We start from the raw sequence: 23,987 nt of genomic DNA, 5'->3' as shown, positions 1-23,987 counted from the left end.
ACCATGAACAGAACAAAAAGAGAATTTTTCTTTCTGAGTGACGTCGCATTCAATCATTTGAAGGCCTTAAGGGGAGAATTCATGACTTCAGTCTTTCAAAAGGGCTTTCAACTAGCGATCCCCGCCCCCCATCCCTGGCCTACCCAGCGCAGGCGAGACCCTGACCCCAGCCGGAGCTCACTGGCCCGAGGCTACGAGGGCCTGGGCTGGGGAGCCCAGCAGGGCCACTTCAGGGAGTACCAGAGACCTGCCCCGGAAACAGTGGGCCGTGCGTGTTCTTGAAGAGGGCAGCTGAGCTGTCACAGTGCCTGTTGGGTCTCCCTGTTTTCCTGTGGTCCCTTCTCCATACGGCAGACAGTGTAGGTCTTTCATATCATGAGTCAGAACTCCCCTGTGGTTCCCACTCGGGGTGGAAGCCAAAGTCCTCCCCCCTGAACCCTCCCCCGGGCCTGGCTCCTCACTCCTTGGGACCTCAGCACCTATTGCTCACCCCTCGCTCACGCCACCCCAGCCGCCTGGCCTCCTTTCTCACTCTGAAACATGCCCGCAAGCTCCGGCCTTAGCACTTGGACTGGCTTTCCCACGGTCGGGAACACTCTTCTTCCAGATTCTTGTAGGGCTCCCTCCCTCACCTCCTTCAAATCTGCTCACGCTGCCCACTCTCAAGGCCTAGCCAGGCCTGCCTATTGAGAACTGCAGCCCCCGATTTATGATGCTGTCACTCTCCCTTCCCCTGAAAATAAGCTCAGCGAGGGTGGGGATCTTTGTCTGTCTTGTTCACTGATTTATACAAGCACCTAAAAGAGTTGCTGGCCCATAGCATTCCACAGGTTTCTCTGCTCTTCCTTCCACTTCTCCTTCCGGGTGTATGAGAGACCTACACGGCCTCTGACCCCTGTGATGGCCACATGATCTGTCTTGGTCCCTGAACTGTGAACAGAAGTGATGTGTGACTGCGAGGAGGAATGTTTATGAGCCAGTGTGTGTGACCTGCCACAACTCCCCCTTCGTCCTACCATTGTGACCGGCCGTACCCATAGGGGGAGGTTTTGTAGCCCTTGTCCGTGGGAACAGAGCCTGTCCCGGACTTGTGACAGTGGCAAGAAATCAACGCTTGATGTTTAAGCTGCAGAGATACTGGGAATGTTTGTTATTGCAGAATAACCTGGCCAATCCTGACTGATAACAGTGGACCTGCAATAAATTATTTTTAAAAGATTTATTTATTTATTTCTCTCCCATAACACCCCCCCACCCCAGTTGTCTGTTCTCTGTGTCTATTTCCTGCGTCTTCTTTGTCTGCTTCTGTTGTCACTGGCACGGGAATCTGTTTCTTTTTGCTGCATCATCTTGTTGTGTCAGCTCTCTGTGTGTGTGCAGTGCCACTCCTAGGCAGGCTGCACTTTCTTTCACGCTGGTCGGCTCTCCTTACAGGGTGCACTCCTTGCGCGGGGGACACCCCTGCGTGGCATGGCACTCCTTGCGCGCATCAGCACTGCGCGTGGGCCAGCTCCACACGGGTCAAGGAGGCCCCGGGTTTGAATAAATCAGAGAATGACTTGTTAGTGAAACCTTTCATTGTCTTCAAAAAGCCCGAGTTGAACCCTACTCTAGGCATTGTATGGGCTTGGATTTGTGTGTGTGATAATTATGGTTGGTTTTTGAGTATCAGGCTCTCAAAAGTACACAAGGCACACATCGAAGCATTTTACAGGTACTTACGCACTTAATTCCCTCGACAACCCCAGGAGATAAGTATTAATATTCCCATTTTATAGATGAGGAAACTGTGACACAGAGATGTTAAGTAACGGGAGACCCATGGGACTCGACTTGACTTGAAAAGTCGCGTTCTGGGCTCACATCCTCACAGGCGACAGTCGGGGTGTGCTACCTGGCACACAGGAATACCCGCAACCTTGTTTCCGCAGGCACGTGAGATGCAGTCTCTGGGTGTCAAGCAAGGCAGGAATGTGTGTTCAGAGGGAAGGAGGGGACAGACAACTTGCCGACCCTGCCGAGCTGCGTGGCGGGGCACCTGCATCACCCTGCATCTGGTTAACATCTCAGGATGTTTTAGATGGTTTGGCTGCCAGTAAAATTCCCCAAAATGTACTTTGCAGGGAAAACACCCAATCATTATGTATCTCTATATATATCCATCCGCAGCCCTTGTCCTTTAATTTTTAAATCCTTGTATATTCTTGAGAAAATTCAATCCATATGTTTCTCAGTCTTTTTATACATTGAAATGTTTCCTAGGGAGTATCTGACTTCCAAAATCCTTGGAACCTCCCTCCACTTTCCTTTCCCCATCTTTAGCATTTCTCCCTCTTTCCCAACACTTCAGAAACAGAATTTACATTCTGGCAAAAGCAAGCCTTGGGGAAAACACTAAGGCTACGTACTTGGAGCCACTGAAATGCCCAAAATGACAGCCCCAGCGCCTGTCACCACCAAGCCTCACATAGGGTCAGACAGGCCGGAAGCCCGTATCCGTTCCTTGTTGTGTCGCATTCCCTGAGCCTTGCAGTTAGCAAGTACCTCCTTGTCTCTTTACATACTTGGAATCAGGACAGGCGGCAGTGCAAAGACTAATGGGAAATGAGGCAGGGATTCACATTTTGTTGAGAACCTGGGCCCTGGTCCACGAGCATGCCTGCGATAGGTCTACCCACACCCAGGGGCCCTGGTCCACGAGCATGCCTGCGATAGGTCTACCCACGCCCAGTGAGACCCTTCGTGAAGGGCCAGTGACAGACAGGCTGGCTGGGAAGCCAGTGGGTGTGCAGCAGGTTGTAGCTGTTGGTGCTGGGTTGGAAGCTGGCTCACCAGCAGGAACTCATACATTTTAGCCAAGCAGATCAGTAAAGGCCAACAGGGTAAGCCCAAGCTGAAGCTTAAAGGCTGTGGACTACGTGGACTGTGTCCAAGTCATCTTTTTACCTGGGAGAACGCCTGATAAATGTTGGGGGAAAACACTCATAATGAATGAATTAGGAGGGAGCAGATGTGGTTCAAGCAGTTGAGCGCCCAGCTTCTACATGGGAGGTCCCAGGTTCTGTTCCCAGTGCCTCCTAAAGAAAAAAACAAACAAGCAGACAACAAGCAAAAAACAAAAACAAAAACAAAACCCAAGCAGACAACGGGCAAAAACAAATAAGCAAAAGAACTTACGGGAGTTGATTTAAAAAAAAAAAATGAATTAGGGGAGTGGGTGTAGATCAGTGGTTGAGCACTTGTTTTCCATATTTGAGGTTCTGGGTTCAACCCCCAGCACTTCCTTAAAAAAGAAAAAAGAATAAGCTGAGAGGGCGAGGGACTTGCCCAGGGTCAGCCAGTACTTAAACCAAGACCACAACCCAAGTTTCCGCGGAACGTTTCGGTGCTCCTGCCCTTTACCTGCTCCTGGGTTCCTGGGGTTGCTGCTGGAGGGATGGTGGACCCAGAGCTGTGTCCCCAGGAAGTCGTTTCCAGCTGGCAACTCCCCTTACCTGAGGCGAGCAGAGTAGAAGGCGCCCGATGTGCCCTCGGCAGCCCGGGCTGAAGCCTGCGGAAGCGGCCCTCAGCCCCACGGCCTCACCTGCTTTGATTCCTCCAGGCTCTCCAGGCTCCTCTTTCCAGCCAGGAATGAAGGCCCGACAAAATCGAGAACCGTTAAGCAGCCAGGGCAATGCAAACCTCCTGGGTGATGCCTCCAGGTGGATGCTCTTTGCTCACCTGGGGAGCTTTGAAAACTACCAAAGCTCAGGCTTCACCCCATATGAATTATAGCAGATGCTCAGGGGGTAGGACCAGGGCATCACTAATCTTTAAAACTCTCTAGGTGACTACCACGTGCAGTCAGGTCTGAAAACTGGTGATCAGGGAACTTAAAATAAATAATAATAATAATAATAATAATAATAATAATAATAATAATAGCAGCCAAGGCCTAGCCTTGCTCCAGGCCAATTAAATTTGAATCTCTCTGGGTGCCTGGGTTTGTGCTTTTTGTGTTTTGTGTTTTTCTGATAGCTCTCAAAGTGATTCTAAAGTGTGTCTGGGGTTGACAACTGCTGCTTAAACTTATTGCCCTCGTTTTGCTGACGAGGAATCTGTGGCCCAGAGAGGCCAAGGCCCTTGCCTGAGGACATGTAATACAGTAGTGCTAAGTGGAACCAGGACATGAATCCGCTGCCTGCAGCCCAGGCCACTGCTCTTCCTGTTACGCAAGACGATGAGACACGTGGAGACTCCCTCTAGCAAAATCGCCCTTCACTTAAAAAAAAATCCTGTGGTAATATATATATATGTAACATACATATAACATAAAGTTTGTCCTTTTCACCATTTTTAGGTGTACAGTTCAGTGGTCTTAATTACATTTACAATGTTTTGCTACCATCACCACAGTCCACTTCGTCACCCCAATCAGAAAGCTCACACCCTTTAAGCACTAGCTCCCCATCCCCCCGATCCGATCCCGGGCCCTCGTAATCTCTAGTCTACTTTCTGTTTCTATGAATTTGTTTATTCATATAACTGGAATCATACAATATTTGTCCTTTTGTGTCTGGCTCATTGCACTCAGCCTCAGGTTTTCGACGTTCATATGTTGTAGCATGTATCAGAACTACATTCCTTTTTTATTACAGAAATTGTAGGTTTACAGAAAAATCATGAAATACAGAGTTCCCATATACCACCCTATTATTAACACCTTGCATTAGTGTTACAACTGATGAAAAAAAAATTTTTCATTGTACTGTTTACTATTGTTTACAATAGGGTTCACTCTTTGTGTTGTACAGGCCTATGGTTTTTTTTTTTATTTTAAAAATTTTTTATTCCCCCCCTCCCTTGTGGCTTGCTTGCTGTCTGCTCTCTGTATCCATTTGCTGTGCATTCTTCTGTATGTCTGTATTTTATTTTTATTTATGCCCCCCCCCCCCACACACACAGCTTGCTTGTTGTCTGCTCTCTGTGTCCATTTACTGCATGCTCTTCTGTGTTCTTACTTGTCTCCCTTTTTATTGCGTCACTTTGCTGAGTCGGCTCTCCACAGTGCCTGGTGTCTGGCGGCGGCTCTCTGCGGTGTGAGGGCGAGCCTGCCTTCACAAGGAGGCCCCAGGACGTGAAACCAGGGCCTTCCATTTGGTAGACAGGAGCCACAGCCACTTCCCAGGCCTATGGTTTTTTAAAATTTTTATTCTAGGAACATATACAACCTAAAATTTCTCCTTTTAATCACATTCACAAATATAATTCAGTGCTGTTAATTATATTCACAATGTTGTGCTCCCATCACCACCATAATTTACCAAAATTTTATGCTGTACAATTTAAGCATAAAATTAACTCCTAATTCCCTGCCCCTACCCTGTCCCCTGGTTACCTATATTCCATATTCTGACTCTATGAGTTTACTTATTCTAATTATTTCTTATCAGTGAGGTCAAACAGTGAGTGTCTTACTTCACTCAATATGATGTCTTCAAGGTTCATCCATTTTATTGTACGCATCAGAACTTCATTCCTTTTTACAGTTGATAATATTCCATTGTATCTATAGACCATATTTTGTTTAGCTGTTCTTCTGTTGATGGACACTTGGGTTGCTTCCATCTTTTGACTATTATGGATAATGCTGCTATGAACATTGGTGTACAAGTATCTTTTTTAATCCCTGATTTCAATTCTTTTGGATAGTACTATCTAGTAGTAGAATTGTGAGGTCATATGGTAATTGTATGTTTAACTTTCTGAGCAACTGTTTTCCACAGTGGTTGCACCATTTTACATTCTTACCAGCAAAGCATGAGAGTTCTTATTTCTCCACATCCTTGTCAATACTTGCTATTTTCTGTTTTTGTGTGCATGTGTGTGGTTTCTTTGCTTTGTTTTGTTTTTATAATAACCATATTAGTGGGTATGAACTGATATCTCATTGTGTTTTTGCATTTTCCTAATGGCTAATGATGTTGAGTATCTTTTCATGTCACCCTTGACTTGTGATCAGAGAGTTGCATCAGGTTAACCACTCTTCTTCCTTGACCTTCGTCAAACCCAAAGGGCAAAGTCTTTGGAGAAACATCATCCACCTCTTCAGGAGAAGATTCAGAGCTTCTGTGATCCTGATACTGATACAGATGGTGATAATAAAACACCAAGCAACTTGTACTTGGTAAAAATATGGAAGAAAGAAACATGCCCAGAGGGATTTGCTGGACAGCACATACCCTGCACTCATCCCAAAAGCGTCCTGGCTTCTATCCCTCCAGCCCTGGTTCAGGGAGCTCTTTCTTTCCCTCCCATCATCTGGGTCAGAGGGAGCATCATGGACTCAGAGCAGAGACAAGCCATCATGAGATCCCCTCCAGCTCCACCAACACTGAGTGATGGAAACCAACATTTATTGATCACCTGCCATATGTAAACACTGTGCCTTCATATCCATGGCCATTTTTAATACTCAGATAGGGAATCATTTCACAGATGAGAAAACTTAAGCTTGGGGGAGGTTAATAGCTTGCTCCAGGCCACTTGATAAAGCCGAGATCTAAATTCAGCCTGCAGGGTTCATGCTTTTCTCCTCCTAGAGCACCCTGCCTGCCAGTGTGGGCCTAACCCAAGTCACTTTAGGCAGCTCTGAAACCTCTTCACCTGTCAAAAATCCTACTCATCTTCTGAGACCTCAGAGACTCACTCCTGCCCTTGTAACCCACACCACAGCCTGGATTGAGCCTGGTCTCCATGAGAGGGGCCTCAAGGACTTGGGTACCACCTTTCATTCACCTCTCCATCCCTGGGTCCCCGACCCATGGAAGCAGCCAAGAATTGTGATGGTTTCCAAGGCCACCACCAGGACCCCTAGAACCTAAATCCTCCAGCCCTATGAGGAGACAGACTGGGTGCTGGTGCCCCAGAGACCTTGCTCCAGTCTTCCTGCCCAAGAGCTCACCTCTTACACTCCCTTCTAAAGGTTTTCCCAGAAGGCTTCCTTCAGATCCAAACATGTAACCAGGGGAAGGGAACTACAAGCCATGGCCATCTTGACATGCTCTTGCTTGGAATGGGTCAGCAGACCAGCACTTTTAATTTTATATGCATTTTTATTATTAATATAACTTTACAATAATTTTAAGGAAATTTAAAGAGAAAGCATTCCAACACATAATCCTACCTACTCCTCTTACACCATTGTTTTCATTTATCTGTACCTCTTTCCAATTTTTAGCCAGAGAGATACACAGCTTTTTACTTCGTTCTGATCACAGTGTTTATAAACACTTTTGTGTCCTGTTTATTTTATTTGGAACTAGCTTGTAGACATGTTTCCATACTCTTGTCTTCCTGTTGATCCACTGTAACATCCGTGTGGTCCTCTACCACCTTTCTGTGCCATAGTTAAATTGTTCCCCAATAGTTTGTAAGATTAAGGTTCATTTTAGAAATAATTGTGTGATGAACATCTTTGTACATGCTTTCTTCTTTTCCTCTGAACTATTCCTCCAGATGTGCTTTGGAGGGGTAGAGAGGTCAGGGATGGTGAGGACCAGTGGATCTAGAAGGGGTGAGCAGGGGGTGGGAGGTAGGGAAAAGGAGGGAGAACAATTTTTGCCCCCCAGAATTGTTTGGACGAGTTCCTCACAAACTAGGACCCTAACTACCGTGCCATAGCCAGGTGAGTCACAGGCATTGCTAGCAATTCCTGCTCTGAAAACTCTGGCTCTCTCTACCACCTAAATTTGTAGAACTTTGACTATGAAGAAAAGACCTCACTTTAGAACACTATTTATTTAGAACTATTAGGATGCAGAGTGGTACATGTGTACATGTGTGCTTCAAGAAGGGGGGGGGATACTAAACTCCTTTAATTTTTCTTTGAGGGGTAGGGTGGGGATGGAATGTAATAAATAATGTACCATGTGCCAGACACTAAATGGCTAGTGTAAGCAGTCTTATTGCATTCTCACACACAATGAGGTAGGCATTTTACAGATGAGGGACCAAGGCGCAAGGAGGACACACACCTTCTGTAGGTGGAAGTAGATGGTGACCACAAGGTTCTAATCCATGTAGGTTAGAATCACATCACTTCCAAACCTTTGTGTAAGGAAGAGTTAATATGGCAAAAGCTGGTATTTCCCCCAAACTCTGGAAGCAGCCGGAATGCTGGGTTCACATCTAGACGATTCTTCAATCCAGGCAGGCAGAGGGGCTGGGGTTCCTGGGTCATGGTGAAGCAACAAGGAAGTGACAGGCAGTAGCTCCTGGGAGAACTGAGGAAGGAAAAGGGCTATAAGCCTATTCAGGGTTTTCCTCCAGACACCCCAGAGCAAGAAACTGTTGGAGGGCAGGGCTCTGGCTCCCACCCCACTTTGATTTTGAGAGGTGATGAGGGCCTCACTAGTGCAGGCTGGAATGGTAGGGAAACCCTGCTAGAAGCAATGGATGCCAAGCTCAGCTTCCAAGGATGGGTGAGGTCCAAGTTGGTAGAAAGAAATGGGAAGGTAATCCAGGCAGGAAAGACAGTATACATGAAGGCTGGGGGGTGAGTATGGAAGGTGTGGGTGGGTGGGGGCCAGGGCGGAGACAGACCCCACTTGGTTGGGCTTGTGTCGGGGAAAGGTGAGAAATAAGGTAGAAAGCACAACACTTTGCAGACAGGGTCCCTGGACTAGCATTTAGCCTGGGGAGTGACCCTTTTCTAGGTCTGACTTTCTCTGGCTCAGAGAGGAGACTAATGATGAGAAGGGGAAAACTGATTACATTTGGCCCTTTCTTGCAATCAGGAAAGAGGGGAAAAAAAATAACCCGACACTAGATTAGGTAAACATCTGAGATCCAAGTCACCACATCCAAACCCTGAGTGAAAACAGGCTTGCCTAGTGCCTGTTGCAATTCAAACAACACTCCCAGATGAGCACACTCCTGCTGACGGTCCATGAGCAAGAAGCAGCAGTGTCTCCTCTGAGGGTGGGGCCCAGCCACTGCCTTGGCTGAGTAGGGGATTCCCAGGCCAGACTGGCCCCCAAAGCACTGCAAGGGTGGCTGCCTGGGAGGCAGGAGAGGGTCCTTTCTCTGTAAGCGCCCCTTTATTCCTCGTCTCTTCTGTGCCTCCAGAGGCTGCAGAACTACCAGGGGGATCTGGACAGGCAGGGATAGATAGTCTTCAGGAATGGCCACGGCTTGCTCCAAAAGCCTCTGTGATCTTGCTTTTGGGTCTCTACTGCACTTACCTTGTCCTCGAGGGTTGGCAAAGGGGAGACATGGTCAACTTCTTCTCTGGGTCTCAGCCTCTTGGGCTGTTAGCTAATTTTGGTTGGACTCTGGTGCTAAGTGAAAACATCAGGGATTCCTGGCAAGGACTAAGACAAAATGAGAATTAGAAAAACAGAGGAGTCTCCAAGATTTCCCAAGCAGTGTAAGCAAACAGTCCAGGCTGTTTGAGGCCCCTGGAGAACACCCCTTGGCAAAAGACAGCCCAAACCACCTGCCTTTAGCCTGGGAGGCTTTCCCTGCCTGCAGCTCATGCTAGAAACTCTGACCCATCCATCCAGCTGGCTGTTGGACGTTTCCACCTGAATGTCCCAAGGATTCCTCAAGCTCAACAGGTCAAAGCCAAATTCAGTCAGCCCCTTCACAGATCTGTATTTCTGCTTTGTTCTCGCCCTCAGTGGGCTGGTACCCTCATTCATCTGGAGACAGCAACAGTCCTGTGGGAGGGACCCATGTCTCCTCTATCCAGACATGAAATAATCTCCAACTCTATGTCCTCCTCTCCATTTCCACTGCTCTACTTTGGCTCAAGGCTTCCATTCTGGGCCTCTGCAGCTGACTCTTCAATGATCTTCCTACCTTTATCCTGCCTGTTCTGAAAGGTATCCTTGACCCAGCTACCAGGGGAATTCATCCAAAACACAAAGCTGATTATGTGCCCACCCCTTCACCATTCCTTTAGAATGCACGATGGAGAAAACAATTGAAAACCAAATCTCTGTAGGTTAGCTTCCCTGTATGGGCAAAGTGGTGGCACAATTTCTACTCATGGGGAAATAAAATCTCTGTCCACCTCCCTTCCTCTTGCTAGGGATGAGGAGACTAGGTGAGAGTTGAATTTATAGCTTATTGTTTAGGGGAATGTCTTAGTAATTAGGGACGGATTAGACTGTGAGAAAAGTAGGTGGGAGCTACAAGATGTGCTGTGTTAAGTAGTAGTATGAATGACTTAGTAAGAAATATTTTTCTGTCTGTTACCACCAAGAGTAGCCCAAAGCAGCACTCTTCTCCCCAGCCACCACTTCCCCACTATGTACCCTGAGTACCCAGAGTAATGTCCCTTGTATTACTCTCCATTAAAAGGAATGAGAATTCCTTGGAGGACAGCTGATTCTGTGTCCTGAGGCAGGAAAAAAAAGGAAAAAATTCAGGATGGGTCTGGAACATCGTGTTTGTTGCCAAAAAGCAAGAATGTCAGGAGCAGCACTGCAAGGACAAAGGAACCAAGCCTAGGGGACTCCTGGGCCAAGCCCTGAACATTTGGGCATTAACTGGGACAGGTTGAGCCAGAGAAAGACAGCAAGTTCGTTATGATACATAAAAAATTTAAAATGTATAGAGAAGTGGTTGGAGTTGAAAAGGAGAGTTAATATAGTAGGATATGTTCATTTGTTTTGACTTTAAGTCAAAACATTTACCATAAACAGGTCTTTTATTTCTTCTATTAGTTATGTCTGTTTATGAAATATAAATATGTGCTTACTCTATCTGTGTAAGTAGGAAAGAATAAATGCAGGGAACTTGGAATAAACCAATTGGTTTAGGAAAAAGCCTGGGTAAGATAATGGAAGAAAGGAGGCTCCCCATGTGTCCCCAACAGTCCTAGAGAGTAGTATTAAGTAGGCAGACTCAGCGCCTCCTCCCACAGGGATGAAACTTCACGAGGCCCCGGTAAGTTCTAATACAACACCAAAAGGGTTACAAACGTTTTAAACGTTTTTAATAATGCTAACAGGCCAGGTCCATACATCATGACGACAGGACAATGGGATATACAATACCGGCCAAGTGAGATGTGAGGAGTGATTCATTTCAGGGGGAAAACTCAATGTTGCAAATAATGAAAACCTTCATAAAAGGTGGGACCTAAAAGGTCGTGGTGCAGTAACAAATAAAGTTTAATTATAAAAAGAAAACTCACCCTATTTAAATCTCTCCAGACTTGGCAGCCCAGTCTTACATCCTGACCCAGAACCAACCAGACTTTGCACCCTCAGCAGTTTGAGATGGTTCTTCTTCCTTTCTCAATCTGGTAAGATTGTTAAACACCTAGGAAGGCAAAAACAGTGTTTGGTAAAATCACTGAAGTCCTAGGAAGGTGTAATAATTGGCACCTTTTAGGAAAACAAATGAAGTGAAATCCAGAGTATTAGCATTTTATAACAGGTTTTAGTGTAAGAGTATTAAACAGCTTTGGAATTGAGAAATTTTGTAAGTTTTGCATATTTAATATGTTTACAGTTTTTAAGATGATCTGCTATATTAAACTTGTGAATTTAATTAAATGTTTGGAGGTATTTGATTAAGTTTGTAATCAATGTTAAATGTTTAGAAAAATACAAATTGCTAAATTCATGAATATTTGATTTATTAGCTATGTATGTAGTGTGTGAATATTTAGAGGAATGTTGATAGTTTAAGGAATGACAATTGTTATGAATTCATAAGATTATTAAATGGGCAATAAGCCAGGTATAAACAGTAGTTAGAATTCCTTTCCATTCCCAGAGGTCCTTCAGACTTGCAATAACCATAGTGGCCTTGAATGTGCACCAGGCAATGCAGGACTGGGTGTGTGTGTGGGGTGTGACTAGAGAGATCCAAATTACTCTCTATGACAGGATAGAGTTTTTTTGGGGGGGTGTGAGATGTCAAGGGGAGGGTAGGTCAGTAAAGATTGGGGAAAGCGGAGGCCAAAGCAGAATGGCAGGACACTAGAACCCAGGGAGGCAGAGATGGCTAAGGAAGAAAATGTGTTTAATATTTCATTGGATGTAATTAGCATTGCTGTGATGTGAAGCCCCTCCATTCCCACAAGTTGGCCACACTGTATGTGCCTCACGTGACTGATTTCTGTGGAACTCCAGGAAAAGTGACTAAGCTCCGTCCGTAGGTCCATGAGGAATAGAGAGAAGGGAGAGCCGTGGACAGGAAGAGGTAAGTAAGACCGAAGAACCTGTAGAGGCAGCCCAAGTCACTTCATTAATGTGGCTCCCAGGGACTGTGTAGGAATCCTGGGGGATTTGGGTAGGGCTCTATGTGGTATATGACAAAGTAGTGTGTTGGAGCTGGTAAGCCTATTGCTAATACTTCAGAAATTTTTGTGAACCAGTTATTAGGTCACTGGTAGACTGAAGTCCATCATGGTGGGAAGTATTTACACCACAGAAATTGGCACAAACGCTACAAAACAAACCCAACCCCCACCTTACCCGTGGCTGGCTGTTAAACACTTACCAGGATGCCACCAGGAGACCTTCACTGATCTGGTTGCTGTCCTCATTCTGCTTTCCACATGCCAGGAATGTCAAAAGAGTCACAATTTCTTGAACACAACTTCTCTGATTCTGGGTTTCTGTAAATGCTGCCCCCCTTTCCCTGACTCCTTTCCCTTCAACTCAAAGGCCACCTCCCGAGGAAAGACTCCACTCCAGTGCTGCTGCCAGCGTGCACCGCGCTCTGGACACACTAGGGAAAGGCGTCTTTGACCTGTGGGTCCTCCCTTGGTCGCTCCCTTTCCATCCTCTCCCCTACAGCCCCGGGCCCTTGGGATGGGCCCATGCACTTGCTCAATGCTGAAGCGCCTGGCATGGAGCCTGGTCCTCTCCGCTTCTGCAGCACTGATATCTCAGGGCGGGATTCGTGCTTCAAGGACAGTCAAGGTGAGAGCTGGTGGTGGTGGGCCTCCTTGGAAATTAGAGGGAAAACTCTGCTAAGCCTTTCTGAAAGAGGTGAGGTGAAGGACAGCAAGAGCTGACACAGGGGATGAAAAACAAGCAGCCCTTCTGGGGTTTGTGCTCCCTGGCCACCCCTCTGCCTGCGTCCAGCTGGCCAGGGAAGGAGGAAACAACCCCTCAGCGTGAGCCGGTCCCAGGCCTCTGGGGTGGCTCCCAGCTGTCAGTGCGCCAGGCCCAGGCCTCGGCTGCCTGCTGTCTTTGCCACTGCTCCCGGCCAGAGCTGCTTCCTGACCATGCAGAATTGTCAGAAGGAAATGGTGACTCGAATGAAAAATTTAAACTGCAAGGAAAAGTTTCAGGGTTGTAGAGAGAAGAACTGCTCTGAGGGCTTTTACAAGGTTTTCTCTTCTCCAAAGATGAGACTGACTTGGCATATGTAAAACGGGCTGCTGCCCTCGGTTCCATGAATTCTTGTTGGGAGTGGGGGTGGTAGAGAGGAACAGAAAAACAGGGGAAAATGCCAGCCGACCAGGCCTCAAGAGTCTGCATGAAAACAGGTGGCTGCTGCATGCCTCTGCTCCCTGCTTCGGGGAGACCCCCGTGACCTGGGCTAGCAGCCAAAGATGGGAATGGCAGCCGGGCAGGGCCCGCGGGGTGGCAGAGAATGTTCCCTGACATGCTGTTTCTTACTCCCTCCAAGCAGCACCCCCATCACCAGTCCTCTTTGCTGTAGAATTCTATGTCCCTTAAAAGTTCTTACTGACAATGATTTTAAATTTGATTGTTGACATGGAGATAATATAAATTTTGCGATTTTAATCATCTTTAAGTATACAGTTCCGTGGCGTTAATTACATTCACAACACTGTATGGCCATCACCAGCATCCGTTTCTAAAACTTCTTTGTGACAATTCTTTCTTAAATACCCAGGTCAGGCTTTCTGATTGTGATAGTATATTGCCTGCCTGCCCCACTGTCGGCAGGACAATTTTGGAAAGAGGTGGAAGGATGGGGACCAAGACAGCCAAGCCACTCCACTCCCTGGGCATCCCGAGGGTGACTCAAGAAGTTCCTGCCAGCTGTCTGCCCCAACCCTTGGCCTTCTGAGTGGGATGTGCACTTCAGCTGCCTCACCTCTCTCACTTTAGATTTTCCTCCAAGTGGCCAAGATTTCTTTTCCTGGAAAGCTGAACTCCTGCTTTTCCTTAATCTTCGATGCCCAAACAAGCCTGCCATCACAGATATCACCACAGCTTTCCTGGGAACCACTCCAGGGTGCAGGGTGGTTGACTTGGTAGCTCCCCAACACCGCTCCTGAGCCAGGTGGACCTGCCAAGGGAGACCTAAAACGTGAAATTCCTTTACAGGTTTCCTCTGAGGCTTGAGAACTAGGAAATGGTTTTACAGGATCATGTGCTTTTCGCTATTTTCTTGTCAGTCTGGCCTGAGAAACTCAAGCATCACAGATTTTCTTGTATCTCCTTTCCCTCCACTATTTATGACTAAACTAAGTGCTAAAATAGGCTGTGATTCTGCCACTTCATCTAAAGAAGCTGTGATTAGAAGTAATAAAAAAAAATTCGCCTCATGACTGTGGACATGGTGTCATTTCTGGGAGGTGATTGTGCTTCAAGATCTGCAAGAGCTCCTGTGGACCAAATATTGTGCTAAGCCCTGTGTATTAGGCAGCCTAGGGGTGCTGATGCAAAACACCGGAGGCCTGTTGGCTTTTATAAAGGGTATTTATTTGGGGTAGGAACTTACAGTTACCAGCCATGAAGCCTAAGTTACCTCCCTCACCGAAGTCTACTTTCATGTGTTGGAGCAAGATCGCTGCCGATGTCTGTGAGGGTTCAGGCTTCCTGGGTTCTTCTGGCCTCAGTTTCTCTCTTTTCTCCACAAGGTCAGCTGTAGATTATGAGGCTCTCTAGGCTTTGCCTCCCTCCACATGGTCAGCTGTAGACTATTAGTGAATAGCTCCGTCTTTCTCCCTGGGATTTCTGCCATGTCTAAGGAACTGTCTCTATTCCTCTGTGTTTTTCTCCTGGTTCAGGTCCTCTCTTCCTGGGGTTTGCTTCTCTTTCCTCTGTGAGCTTACTTCCTGGGACTCCAGCTTTAGACTTCAGCATCAAACTCCAACATCAGAAACCCTCAACTCTGTCCTTTGTCATGTCTTTTACCTGTAAGACCCCACCCACCAAGGGGTGGGGACTCAATGCCCTAATAGCATGGCCCAATCAAAGCCCTTATCATAACTTAATCACACCCAGGTACAGATCAGTTTACAAACATAATCCAATATCTATTTTTGGAATTCATAACTATGTCAAGTTGCTACACCTTGTACTAACATCATTCCATTTAAATGTCTTATCAATTCCTGTGAGGACGAGAAGAAATGTTATTATCATCATTTGACAGGTAAGGAAATGGAGGCTCAGAAGATTCCTAGCTGATGGCACATCTCACAAGTGGTGGAGCTAGTATTTGTACTCAAATCTTTCAAACTTGGGGGTGCAATATTGCCTTTGTGTGACTTGTAAATTCAGTCGAAGTTAAAGTCTAACTTGGAATATTCTTTGGATAATTTGGATATCAGAGAAACCTTACAATATCATTCACCTTTTGAGAAAGTAGGGAATTGCCATTCCTGAAAAAGTTTCTATCAACACATTTTTGAAAGGTTAAATTTAGAATAAGGCTTACCAGTTACTGACAGACAGTGAACTTCTTTTGCCTTTATTCTCTCTGTAAGACCTGTATTTTCCTACCTCCACATGATACCCACTAAGTACCATGCTGAACCCTCTGGTATCAATGCTGTTGTAGGTCAAAACCAGGAAAACACCAGCAATTTCATGTGATTCAGCTGAATAACAGACATTGCAACCTGAAAAACCTTCACTATCTTTGCTACTCCATCACCCACCCACCACAAACAATCCTTTTGTCCAAATTTGACCTTTACTTCAAGGATCAGCTTAAATAATGCCAACTCTTCCAAAAAGCCTCTCCTGAATCCCCATCTGGGAATATTCTTTCCTAAACTCCCATAGCACTGTATTTGCACCTCTGTCACCATCTTCCTGGCATCATGGCTCTTTTTGGCGTATATGTGCATGTTATAGTTATAACTTTTTCACCTGATGAAGGAGCCATGTCTAATTTATCCCTATCTGACTAGCTCTTTGCATAATTTCTGGCATATGGTAGGGGCCTGTTAAGGGTTTATTGTGCTTACCTGTTCTTTGTAGCTTCAGAGTCTATTCCAGGGCTTCATGCTACAGTTTCAGGAGAATCTGAGCAGGTGGTGGGGAGGCAATGGCTGGTCCACGAGGAAGCCCCCATCCCTCCTGGAGGGTGGTGGTGAGGGTGCACCACTTACCCCACCCAAGTGCAGCGGGGCCCAGGAGCTCTCTGCTGCATCAGTCTGAAAGCAAGGGTCAGGCAAGGATGTCTCCAGGTGTCCAGAGACAGGGCCTTCTTAAAGCCGTTTTACGGCCCTGAAACAACTCCTCTTTGGGCTTGACTGGCAGAGCCCTGAGCCCGATTGCCATCACTGCCTGTGCACAGTCTTAGGCAAGGGTCTTCTGGCAACCAGCCCAGAAGGCAGGTGGCTTTGCACTTTTCTCCCATAGATTACATTCTGGAAGGAGTCCCTGGAAATGCTTACCTCCCCGGCCTGATTAACGTGGAAGTAGGATTAGTGAGTTTGTGTTTTCTCCAGAGGTGAAATTCACACCTACCAGAGATGCTTTCTCTCTAAAGGAGCAGACTAAAGAAGACTCCTTGGCCTTGGACCAAAGAGCTGTGGTTCCCACATTGCATCTCCTGCTTGGTTTCTCCCCTCTTTTGAGAGTATGACTGGAAAATGGGGGAAAGCAGGTTTTTCAATGGCTGACAGTCTGTTTCCTTGCAGGCAACTGCCCAGTGCAGACTCGGAACCCTTCGCGGTGGAGTGAGCACACTGAAGAAAGGAGGGCCGGAGGAGAGCAGACAGAACCTGGGCTCCGGGGACTTCCACGGGCCAGGGGTGTGACCCTGGGCAGCCGGCCCAGCCTGCTCTTGCCACCTCACTTTCACCACCTGCCAAGGAGGGGTACACACTGCGCTCCCCCACCCCCCACCCCCACAACCTTGTCCTGAGGCTAAAGTGAGAATGCAGTTGGTGCCTGCCATTCTTTTGAAGACACTTTTTTTTTTAATCACCAAACACATATAGAAGTACTTTGAAAAACCATAAAGAGCTGTATAGATGTAAGGGCTCGATCCCTTCACTCCTGAACTCATTTTTTACTGAAGTTAACTCGTAGGCTGTATGAGTCGTGCTGGGGCATAAAGTTCAAGTTCCTAATCCTCAAGGAAATCAAACTGTAGTGGGGAAGACAGACCGAGAGTTACGCCACAGGAGAACAAATGCAGACGGAGACCAGGGCCCGCGGGAACACGAAAGGGGCTGGGTATTGAGGGGACCCTGCTTGGAGACCTCTCGGAGGAGGAGGCACCAACTGGATGGGGAGGGAGGGGCAGCGAGAGCTGAGAGCAGACGGCACGTGTGCGGACCTCCACGTGTCCAAACAGGCGCAGCGCGAGCGGTGGAGAGAACAGAGACTCGACAGGTGAGCGGATGGACCCAGGAGGATCCAGGAGCCCTCGCGAGGAGCCTGGAGCATGGCCCGGAAGTAGCAGGAGGCCACTGACGGTGGTTTCTCAGCTCGCGGGGGGCGGGAGCCGGCCGGAGGCTTGGGAGGGTGCTGCGGCTGCAGTGGGTGCCCCGAGCGGCCTGTCGGCGCTGCAGCCTCCAGGGCGGAGCCGGGCAGGAGCAGCTCCCTGGAGACCGCAAGATAATGGAGCCCCGAATTAAGGCAGCAGTGGGGCAGGGGGTGCTGCTGCGTGCACAGACATTTTAGCGGTGTGAAGGAAGCTGAGTGTGGAGACTTAGTAAATAATTGGATGTTCCCAGCGAAGGAAGGTAGGAGGCAGGGTTGACCTTGGCAGGGCGTGTGCACAGCTGGTGAGGAGCCAGCGCTGTTTTCAGAACAGGGGATGCAGGAGGTTAGGGAAGAAGACGAGTTCTGCCTGGGTATCCCAAATTTCTTTCCTTTTAAGTGGAAAATAGCTTTCTCCCTCTTATACCAATAATGTGTTTCACTGTAATTTGCTTCGTTGCAAAAAAAAAAAAAAAAATCAGGACACACAGAAGAATATATACATGAATAACAATTCCTCTTCTTTCTGTTACTTAGAGATAATCAATTATGATATTGGTGATTTAAAAAAAAGATATTGGTGAGTATTCTTCCAAATCTTTTCTCTATGCATATATAATTTTGGGAAGCACAATTAGGAACAGAGTATGATACTGTTTTTAAAACTTTTGGTGCCTCGGCCACAGCATTGCGGGGGGTGGGGGACCAGGCAGCAATGCCTTCAAAGCTGCCCGGACAGTTCTAATGTGCAGCCAGGGTTGAGAAGCAAGGCCCTAGAGACAGATGGTAGGAGAAAGAAGAGCGCCGACGACCTCCTCATTGGTTCCAGACTGTTCTCGAAGGCTCCAGAAGGAATCCAAAATCTATGACCATAAAGCATTTTAAGACTCCTACCCCATGGAATCAGCCCAAATCATGACTCAAGGAACCGCAAAAAAGACACGATTTTTAAATATTCTGTTCCAAGCCCAGAAACACTTTGCACCGGGTGAGGAAGGGTACGGAACAGCGTGGGGATTGAATCAATCCACCCAAACCTCAGGGCATAGGCTTTCTAGCTGGCCACGGTGCTGAGGATGCTGCTAGGCCCTTAGCAAGGTCACTTTCGCGGACAGCAGAGAAAAGCAATTATAAGGGCTCAGAATCAGCACGCATCTTCTCAGGGAAAGAAAAGAAGGTGAAGAGGGAAGTTAGTGCCTCGCACTCCCCTTAGACCTCCGAGGCCAAGAACGGTAAACATGTATAGGCTGCCAGCTCTCACTCTAAATATATTCCAATGATCTCATGTTTTCATATGCAGTGCAGTAAAAGAGGCATTTTTATTCATCTTGGATGACAGCATCTTGCCACTTTTATGGGAGTGCTGTAGGAGCTTTGATTTAACCCAAAGCTGCAGTCAGTATTTCATCCATTTTAAGTCACCACAACAGGCACATTAAACACCCTGAATGACAATTATCTATCTTTTTGCAAGTTGAACTCTCAAATGTATTCCTTGAGTATCAGCAGCAAACCCTCTCCTCCCACCCCCACCCTGCAGGAAAACAATCTCCAATCAAAAATCCTCTGAGCAGAGCCAAGAGAGGCTCTGGAGGGAGCGGCAAATATTTCGAGGTGATTAACATTTCGGTTTTGGCCTCCTCATCCGCATGGGCTTCATCTGTTACTCGTTTTCTCTTTGGCCAAAGAGACCACATTCAATGTCCGGAAGGAGAAGGCTGGAAAGTTTTCCAGGAGCCCTCTTAGGCAAAGTCCAGTGAGAGGGCAAACGAAGCTTCACTCCTTTTATGGCCACATCTGAGAGAGAGACAGAGAGAGAGAGAGGGAGAGAGAAGAGTTTGGGGGAGAGGGACCTTGGCTCTTGTTTCCCTGATGTCTGTGAAGCCTGCAGTTTCCTCAAGTCAAAGTGTCCGTCCTAAACCAGGGCCCTCTCGCTGACCTCGGCCAGCACTTTGGCCCCTCTTCCTGCCCCTGGAGCTTGCTTTCACTTCCCTCTGGAGCCTATGCCCCAGCCTTGCCTGTGCATAAATCAAGCAGCAGGGTAGCTCGGAAATATGACGAATACCTTGGCTGGCTCCTGCTTGAAAAGACAAGGAGGAGAGGGATTCTAAAGTAACCAGCCTTGGCTGGAAACGCAGCCAGAATTTAGTGTTCCTGGAGCTGGCCCCAGCAGCTTAGACAGGAGCTGCCAGGGGAGTCTTCCCTGGGGGCAGCCCCAGCTCTCCTGCTCTGGAGGAGGAGAAAGCTTTGGTATCTGTCAAGAACATTATTCAAAAATTCTTGGACACTTCTCAGCCCTCACTGTGAGCCTGGAGATGGGGTTTGGGGGAAGCTGCCTCTGCTGGGATGGCCCTTGGTAAAAGCCCTACGTTTGAACCTGCTGTTTTCACAGGGAATGCTCTCAGGCGGTACATGGATGCTCATGACTGCGTGCGCGTGCGTGTGTGCAGTGTGGGAGAGTTTCAGGTAGCACTTCAGCCGTCAGGTTTGGGGGCTGCACAGTGCTGGCGTTGTGTCACCCTTTCTCTTTCCTAGTTCAACCAGCTCCCCATGTCTCTGGTATCCTTGGTTCATTCTTTTCGGTGGGTTGAACTGGACCCTGCTGGAACAATGCTAGGCGGGCCTGCGCTGCCCTCCCCTCCCAGGGAGGGCCCAGGACGTAAGGCTGGGGGCCCTGGGACTCGTCCCCCTGTCCGCCTGCCCCAACGCCTGCCACAGGGCCTTGTGCAGGTGGTTCCTGAGCATCCAGCTCCTTCCATCCGGGGCCTCAGTCATAAAAGCACAGCAGATACAATTCAGGCTTCAATCGAGAGACTCTTTGTTTTGTTTTGTTGTTGAGAGCCATGAAGAGATTATTCCAATTGCCACAGATGAGGGATTCTAAGAGGCACTTGCATACAGCGGAGTCCAGCCAGAGCTTTCTTTTGGGAAGAGTTACGGTAGGGTTTGGGCTTCAGATGTGACAGACACGTTGTAACAAAGGCCCAGAAGGGCTGCCTCCCTAAAAAAGTTAATCACCTTGAAATATTCGCTCTTTTCTCCAAAACCTCTTCAAAATTTAAGAGCATTATTGGATTTTTTTTTTTTTAAGGGAAGAAGCACCGTGGGGGCCATCACTGCAAGTAGACAGATAATTTTGACCCCACTCCTCTCTCTTCCCCCAAGGCCCTCCCGACTGCAGTGCCAGGCCTCCAAGTGGCTGGGAGAACAATCAGATCATCAAGTCAGGCCCTGCCCAGGGGTTTCCTGTCACCAAAGCCACACTCATGCAAATCCATTTTTCATTAAGAGAAAATAAAATGCACAAGTGACATCAACTGAAAAATGTTCTTTGAGAGCAAGTTATTTCCATTTAAAGCTAAGCACATGACAGCTGGTGACTTTTAATGGAAAGTAAGATTTGCTGAACTGAATTACTATCAAACCACTTGAGAATTTGTGTTTTTAATTTTCGTTTTTGGAGAAAGGCAGTGCTTCGGAGTCCAGCAGAACACATGAAGAATGGAAAGGTCTGCTCTTGTCTCTAATTGTGGCCTTAAAAGACCCTGGACAGTCTTCAGCAAAATCATGTCTTAATATCTAGGTACATTAATTTCCTTTAACCTTCACTTTCAGCTCATTTAACAAGTTGGTTAGAAAACAAAGCACTCTGTTCTATGGTTCATTTGGGCTCCAAATGTACACAGTTATATTTGTACTGAAAATTCTCCATCTTTTCCCCACTTAATGGCAAATATCTGATTCCAAAGAGCCCAGTGGGCATTCAAGTAGGATAGAAGATGCTCTCTCACCATGAACTCTAGGGGATGAACTATCCACATACTTGAGCTGCATCTGACAGTGAGACCAACCTCCCTGTGCAGTCTGATTCAGGCCAATATGAATTTAGTTCTCTCACTTCCAGAATCTTATAGCACTTCAGAATCTATCACACATTTGTTTTCTGTCTGGGCTTTAGGAAGTACCTCCAGAATTTGAGGACAAGGTCAAAAGTTGCAAGACTTTGAAGGGAAAAGCCAATAGAATCTTCACAATATAACTGAAATTGACCATCTGCAGATATAACCTATGCTAAGGGAGATTTTGCAAATGCATTCCAGAGGATTTCATAGTTTGCTTCATCAATATTAGACTAACATTTATAGAAAGACTAAACAACATAAAGTAATTACATAAAGCAAGTTGTAATAAGCCATGTTATTTGAAGAGAATTAAAGTGGTAGGCGTGAAAGATCCTGCAGAGAGGCTAGAAAAAGAGAGTTGGAGAGAAAGAACTTTGAGTTAATCCAGTGTTGAGGTTGCAGCAGAGAAGGCATTCTAGACTCTACCACCATCTAAGCCACTCTACCCCTCAATACCTTTTCTCTGATTTCTGCTTACTAACAATTTTCTAAATGCTCATTCAATTTGTCTGGTAGGCAGTAGAAAGGGTGCCCCAGGATAGTAACTGGAAAGGTATGTTTCTCATTGTAAGTTAGGTCACCTGGCATTCTTGTTTTTCACATCAGTCTACTGTGAGTTTGGTTGGCAGGAGGCCATCCCTTGGGACCCAGTCAACCTTGTATAGGTTGATTGCATGGAGTTTCTGAAACTTTAAAGTTAAGGGCCAGATCCTTGATCCATGATTGTACCAAGCACAAATGCCCTTTGAAGTTCAGCTTGATCAGGCAGCCAGTCATCCCTGGAACATCAGGACCAGACAACTCCATACCCAGAGCTGTCCTGGTTCCCACCTGCTGATAAGTTACTTTGGATGCATTTTTTCTTTCCTATACAACTCCTTCCTTTACACCTCTCCCCCCTTCATATTATAAGATTTTCTGCATCAGGGACATTGTCCCACCCCTTCATTTGTTAAATGTATAGTATCTTAACTACAGGGGCATTCAATTGATTGGCTTTGTAAGTAAAGATATATGAAAAGCTAGCAGAGAAGTGCAAATATAATAATTAAAAAGTAGATATCATGTAACATAATTTTATATTCACATATAATTCATAGTATATTAATATAAATAATATATTAATTTATCTAAATATATTTATCCTCTTTGCAATCCAACTGTAAAGAGCATAATTAAAGGAGAAGCTAAAATGTTCTGCTGTTTCATCAGCTTCTGGCTGAATTGTCTCCCATCCTTTCTTTAGTGACAAGTAAGAAATTCCATTTACCATGCCTTTCCATTCTCTGTCCTATGTCTTTTGTTTTCATTTAAATTGTCTTCTACTTGGTCATTAAATAAGACATTTTTGGGGGCTGATTAGAGCTTGTTGTGTTTAATTATTCCCCAATTATATAGTTAAAGGTAATGATTATAGCTAATCATCATTTATGGAACTACAAACCTTTTAAGGATCCTGTAACAACAAAAAAATTCCTCAACTGGAAGTCACAACAGCAGTACGTGTTTTAGTTTTGCTAAAGGCTGCCAAGCAATATAGCAGAAATGGATTAGCTTTTACAAAAGAGATTTATCAATTTAAAAGCAAAGAGTTTCAAGGCCAAGAAAAATGCCCCAATCAAGGCGTTGTCGTGAGATGCCTTCTCCCTCAGCTGCAGTTGTGGGCAGTTAGGCACAAGGCAGCAAACTCTTCTTCCCTTCTTACCTAGGCCTCGTTGCTTTCAACTTCTGGCTCAGGGGCTTCCTCTCAGCTTCTGTGTTCCATTGGTTTCAGCATCCAGCTCTTTGGGCCTTCTCTCTCAGCTTCTGGGTTTCTCTCTGTCCCTGCAGCTCTTTTCTGTATCTGCAGTTTTTATGCCTCCATTTATAAAGAACTCCAGTAAGAGGATTAAGACCTACCCTCAGCCATGCAATCTAATCAGAGGCCCTTGACTGAAGTGATTTAACCAAAAGGCCCCACCTACAATAGGTTCACATGCGCAGGAATGGATTAACCCTGACATGATTTTCTGCTGTCCACAGACGCTTCAGACTTCCACAACCAGGTTCATGGTGAGGCCTGGCACACCAGCTGGGGAGAAGGAGTGTTCAGGAAAGAAGAGGGGGTGTCGGCAAGATGCACAAGGGGCAGAATTTTGGTTGCAATATTGGTTAAACGTGTGAGTTTAGGTAAGTCCCTTCGACCAATACTCTAGTTTCTCATTTACAACAATGTGGATAACAATTCCTACCTCATGGGATCGGTGTAAAGATGTAATAATCTAATATATATCAAATGTACAGTGCAGTCGCAGACACACATGGGGATGGAGACACGTTAGTTTCTCTTCTCCTTCTATGCCCAGGGAAGAAGAGGAGGCAATGAGTAACTCTTGTATAAAAGGCCCATCCTATATTTCCGGGACTTGCTCTCCTTGGATGGGATCCGAAAGCC

General features: G+C 46.5%; 1 long non-coding RNA gene across 1 annotated transcript; it reads right to left on the bottom strand.

The window, feature by feature from the left end:
• Positions 1–7,284: 7,284 nt before the first annotated feature.
• LOC131273046 (uncharacterized) lies at positions 7,285–22,523 on the bottom strand. Its single transcript, XR_009180149.2, has 2 exons — positions 9,225–22,523; positions 7,285–8,264 (listed from the first exon to the last, which is right to left on the bottom strand). It is a non-coding gene; the product is annotated as an uncharacterized lncRNA (long non-coding RNA).
• Between the last annotated feature and the right edge of the window lie 1,464 nt (positions 22,524–23,987).

The sequence above is a fragment of the Dasypus novemcinctus genome, chromosome 13, assembly GCF_030445035.2.
Source record: "Dasypus novemcinctus isolate mDasNov1 chromosome 13, mDasNov1.1.hap2, whole genome shotgun sequence".
Classification (NCBI taxonomy): Eukaryota; Metazoa; Chordata; class Mammalia; order Cingulata; family Dasypodidae; genus Dasypus; species Dasypus novemcinctus.
The sequence above is the reverse complement of the archived record's forward strand: the minus strand, read 5'-3'. Positions and strand labels throughout refer to the sequence as shown.